The following is a 6,000-nucleotide window of genomic DNA, read 5'->3' as shown; positions in this document are numbered from 1 at the left end:
ACACCCTTGTTCTTATCACCAATAATTTGATTTTCAGAATGATTCAGTCTTACATACCTCAGAGTCTTCTGATTGTTCTGATTATCAGGTTCCTACACTCCTTCACCAATAGCAACAACATCCAGGTTAACAGTCTCTACTGAATCATTTTGCTTAGTCTCTTTAGGTTGAATAGGTGTTAAAACAATATGCTGACCCTTATCATAACTACATGCTCTGATCTCTTTCCCAAGGTTCTCATCCACCTTCACATTTTCACTCTTCACTATCTTTCTCAGTCTCTTATTGTAGCACCAGTAGGCTTTTCTCTTTGTAGAGTATCCCAAGAAGATACCTTCTGTTGGCATTTTTGATGATTATGTTGTGATTGTCATTGATGGACACACACTTGCATTGAAACTACTTTTATGTATGAGTTATGCTCAACCGGCAATTGTTCCAACCGGTATGATGCATTATAGTCCTTAGACTATTGGTGTTTTGCAGAAAGTAATTACCGATCTGAAGCGGTATGTTGATCCCAAGTGGTTCGAGGATCTCAAGCGGCACGAAGGATCAAAGTGGCATAACACATATTTCCCAGTCTTCATTTTGTCAAACCGACAACCGACATTTTGCTTGAACTGGTACTTTGTATGAACCGGTAATACTCTGTGATGAGTTACCAACCGACATTTTGTGATGAGTTACCATCCACCGATTGTTTGACGGTGCCGACACTTTAACAGTGCTTTTTGTGTTGTGTTACCAGATACGTCTAGATGCATTGAACCTAGGAAATTGTATTGTAATCCTATTGAACCAACATGAAATCAGATTCCTTTATAAGGACATCATGTCTAGGGTTTTAGGTTGTTGTTGCGGTTAATGTTATTGCTAGGGTTTAAGGTGGTTGAGGAGTCAGAGAGAGTATGAATGTGTAGAAGACTGAAGTAATGCTGGAATGCATTAGGAACGAGCTATCAAGGATCTAACCAAACAATCTGTGCCATTTGCTAGATCACTCACTTGTTGATTACTCACATCTTTGACAAGTCTGTAGCCCTTAACCGGGTAGGCCCAAAAGCCTTTTGTAAATCCTCTAACAAAGTGGTTCACATCTGTGGATCTAAAATCCTCTAGCAAGGTAGTCTTTAATCGGACTTATCTCCTAACAGAGATTGAGATTCCTAACAGGATCTGTTCTGGTAAAGAACATTGTATGACCTTAACCAGTCCGACCTTAATCGGTCTGGTTCCGATTTTGCAGATAGTTACTTGTGAGTTCCATCTCACCGTGGTTTTTCCCATTTGGGTTTCCACATCAAAATCTCTTGTGTTATGGTGTTTGTGCTTCTGTGGGTGAATGCATTATTTGCTATTTGGTTTGCATGTGTGCTAACTGGTTTGTCTACTAAATTGTTTTACCGGTTTACTGTTAGTCTTGCAAAGTGTTTAAGTGCAAAGATTTTTGGTATACTAATTCACCCCCCCCCTCTTAGTATTCATCACCTTCATCACTTCTAGCATCAAACTTTCCTATATCTTCATCTCTCTTGATATAACATTTGCTACCAAATACTTTGAAATATCTCACAGTAGGAACATGACCAAACCATAACTCATAAGGGGTCTTACCGGTATCACCTTTGATGTGAACTTTGTTGAATGTATAAACAACAATGCTAATGGATTCTCTCTAGTAAATATTCAGAACATTTCCTTCAATCAACATAGTCCTTGCAACATCCAAAAAAAATATGTTCTTCCTCTCAACAACTCTGTTCTGCTGAGGGGTTCTAGGAGCAGATATCTGTCTTCTAATTCCATGCTTCTCACATAATGAATTGAACTCACCGAAACAAAATTCTCCACCTCTATCAGATCTCAAGCACTTCGCCTTCAATCTAGACATAGTCTCTACCTTAGCTTTGAATATCTTGAATTTATCAAATGCTTCTGATTTCTCCTTCAAAAGGACAACCCACATCATCCTAGAATAATCATCAATTAGCACCATAAAATATCCATCTCCCCGCACACTTGTAACATTTGTAGGTCCACATAGGTCAGTATGCACAAGATCTAGTAGTCCTTCTGAAGTATACAAGACATCATCAATGTTATGCTTACCATCAAAAGAAATAGAACCTCTCCCACAGATTACACATCCTTTGTCATCTCCAAATCTAACTATTCCACCATCATACCTCTCCAAGCTCACAAATTTTATTTTATCACCGGTCATATGATGTGAACAACCGCTATCAATTACCCATTCATCTTTCTCTTCAACCTTAGCAGTTAAAGCCTTCTCCTCAATGGCACAACATGTGGAATCAACAGGCAAGGGTCCATCTTCATTAATAGCAACAAACACAACTTCATCTCCTTCTAATTCTTCATTTGTAACACCTTCATCAACAACATAATAACAATTCTTATGATTTCTAAACTTCCAGTGAGACTTGTATGGCTTATCATACTTCTCATGCTTGTCATATCTATCATTTCTATCATGCTTATCAAACTTATCATGCCTTTCATACTTAGCCATTCTCTTTGGGCATCTAGAAGCAAAATGTCCTATCTTATTACAAGAGAAACATTTCAAAGGAAACTTTCCATCATACTTACTGATGCCTTTAGGCAATCTCCGGGTAATCAATGCTTCAAGCTCATCTAGCTCTTTTTCTATCTCTTCCATCTCTTCTCTCTCTCTCTCTCTCTCATATCTAGATATTATGCACTCATTAGGATCATATTTCTACTTACTAGATACAAATGTAGATGCTCTAAATGCTGTCTCAAATTTTCCATGTGATTCTCCAAATTCACTCAGTTCAAATGCAACAAGCTTTTCAATCAACACATCTCTTGTCACTGTAGTCACACTCTAGATCTCATCAATAGCAGCAGCCTTATGTTTATAAGCAAGAGGAAAAGATCTCAACACCTTAGCAACAATTTCATCTTCCTCAATGGTTTCACCGGCACATCTGATACCTAAGACAAGGTCATTCACCTTAGCCATGAAAGAGTGTATGTTCTCATCATCTCCCATCTTCAATGTTTCATATTTTCCTTTCGAACTCTGCAATTTAGCAACCTTCACTTGTTTATCACCTTCATACAGGATCTCAAGCTTCTCTGAGATCTCATGTGCGGTCTGAAGTCCCATTACATTTGTCATCTCAGAATCAGTCAAGGCATTAAGCATTGTTTCCTTCGCTCTAATATTGTGTTCAACTTCCTTGATCTCATCAGGACTAGACGGTCCATTATGAGGAATAATATAAGTATTCTTTGTAATCTTCCAATAATCTTCACCAAGACATTCCAAGTGCACTTCCATCCGGTTCTTCCATATAGTATAATTGCTTCCATCAAACCTTAAACTGTCCTTCTTAAAGATAACACCTTGAGCTGCCATCCCAAATCTCCTCAAGCGATTAAGCTTCTACCAGAGGATCCAACTCTGATACCAATTGTTAGCAGCAATCAATAAGGAAGACTGAGAGAGGGGGGGAGGGGTGAATTAGTCTTCACCGAAATAACAAACTTAACCACCAAAAACAGATCTAATAAATTGTAGCAATAAGACAGATAGGCAAATTGAAAGCACAACACACAACACCAAGACTTTGACGTGGAAAACTCGGTTAAGGGAAAAACCACGGTGGGGACCTACCTACAATAAGATGATACTCTGCAGTAGTATGTGAAAATATTACAACGGGGAATGCACATGCATTCAAGCACATTGCCTAGAGCTCACAACTCAAATATAATGACCCAGAAGGCTACAAACCTCAAGGAAGTCTCATTGACTTACAATAAGAACCGAACTACAATCCGAAAGAAATTAACCGAAGGAATAGCATCTCCAAATGCCTAATTACAGTTCTAGTTAAGCACAGTTGTCTACCCTGCAACACCAATCTCTCCTCAAACTCAACGCCGAAGGATAAATCACTTGTTTGCACATTATTCTCTCTCTAATAATGCAGACACAACATTGACACCTAAATTATATAATATATCTCCCATATATACAATTCATCAACCTTGATAACAAGGTCAACTAAACCCTCAATCCTTAATTACAAAATTACACCACATGATACAAAGGTCGACCATCGGACCAATGTAATGGTTTACATAGCATAACATGGTCCTAAATCAAATTCTCAAACACACAAATCCACCAAAAATCACGCCAAGATCAACCACAACACATTACACCATCAAAAATACCGCATAACATGCAAATCAATACTGGTTGATTAAAACCACCAAAAACTCGCACAACGATCAATGCAGATCGTCAAAGTAAATAGGACATGACTACGAAACACCAACAAACATGTTAGAATCATCAGGAATAGTTGCACCAACACCACTTATCAAATCTTCATCGATCAACATTTGAAAGCTCAAGAACACAACCAATCAGCAACTGTCACGAAGAAGAATAACTTGCGGAGCACCAAATCATGAACCATCTGAAATGAAGATACACAAGACCATCTCAAACAATATCCCAAAATCTCAGCACCGGATCTGATCACATCGGAATATACCGGAGGATATACCGAACTCTGCAAAAATAGTGATCAACAAAGCAACACTACAAACCGGATCATAAAATCTTCCCAATCTGCAATCATCGGAACTAATCAAAGGAATATGTTGACATCAATGACAACAATATATCCTAGTAGCAACAATGCATGACAATATCCAACAAATTGATCTCGTGTACTACACAAATGTATGCAAAAAATAGACTAAAATGTTTCCTACTTGACCTTTCACACCTTTTCGACGTACCCATTGCACACCAAAGTGCAATTGTAGTAATTAATTTTATTGTAAACATTATTACGTCGAAGGCGTCTCCTACTATGAAATGCACTGAGCTAAATTTGGGCATCAACGATCCAAACTATTTGAGAGAAGGTGCAACACGATGCAATCCATCTTGACCGTCGATACATCCAAATAGTTGTTGCTTGCAACTTGCCTGCCGAGTCTTTGACAGTACTAGTATCGGCGTCAGATTAAAAGGTTTTCTCATCATCATTTATTTCAATCAACAACTTGTCATGTACGATTTGTAGAAGGCCTATGCTTCCCTACAGATTTGATGATTCCTTCCCATGAAGCACACACAATTTGGAGCCTTTTCTCTTGCCCGTCAGATTGCCAACTCTCACAAACAGGTTTCCAACACCAACATTTTCATTTGCAGTGACCTGTACTGAAATGGTAGCTTTCGAATAAGGTATAGATGTCCATCGTTTCAGTTGGAAGTGCGTTGGTAGACATATATACAAAATGTGGAGCATGGACAAGGCACGTGAAATGTTTGACAAGGTGCCTCACCTCAAAGAAATGTGATCTCGTTTGTTGCTACGATTGCAGGATATGCCCAAAATGTGTTTGTTGATAAGGATTTAGAAACCTTCAATCTAACGTAACTAGGACGTGTTAATCCAGAGGCCGCAATCTCTGCCAGTGTCAAATTGGGAGCTTTAGAATGGGATATGGACTTCCACCACACGATAAAAGAGAGGATTTTGCTAGATGCTATAGACATGTAAGCATAGACAATACACCTGAGCTGTTTGATAGAAAGCCTCTAGGAATTGTTTACAAAATGCCATGATTATAGGATATGCAAAATGCGGGCAACTGAACTGTTTGGCAGAATACCTCAAAACACATTGTTCTAGTGGAATGCGCTGGTTGCAAGATATTAGCAAATTTGGTTTGTCGAAAAGGGTTAAAATACATCCTAAGCCCAGCCACATTGGAATGCGGAGACACTTTTGGAGGGTGATCTCCTTTAACATTTTTGGAAAACCTTTAAGATAAAGCCAACAAACTATTAAGGCATTTAAAATTAAAAAAATAAAATTACAAATTATTTACAAAGTAGAAGGCATCCATATCAAATCACCACCATGAATCACTTGCTTCATCATTGGAAGATATTATTGATGAGTCAAATTCATT

This window comes from Cryptomeria japonica, chromosome 2 (assembly GCF_030272615.1).
Source record: "Cryptomeria japonica chromosome 2, Sugi_1.0, whole genome shotgun sequence".
Taxonomy (NCBI): Eukaryota; Viridiplantae; Streptophyta; class Pinopsida; order Cupressales; family Cupressaceae; genus Cryptomeria; species Cryptomeria japonica.
The sequence above is the reverse complement of the archived record's forward strand: the minus strand, read 5'-3'. Positions refer to the sequence as shown.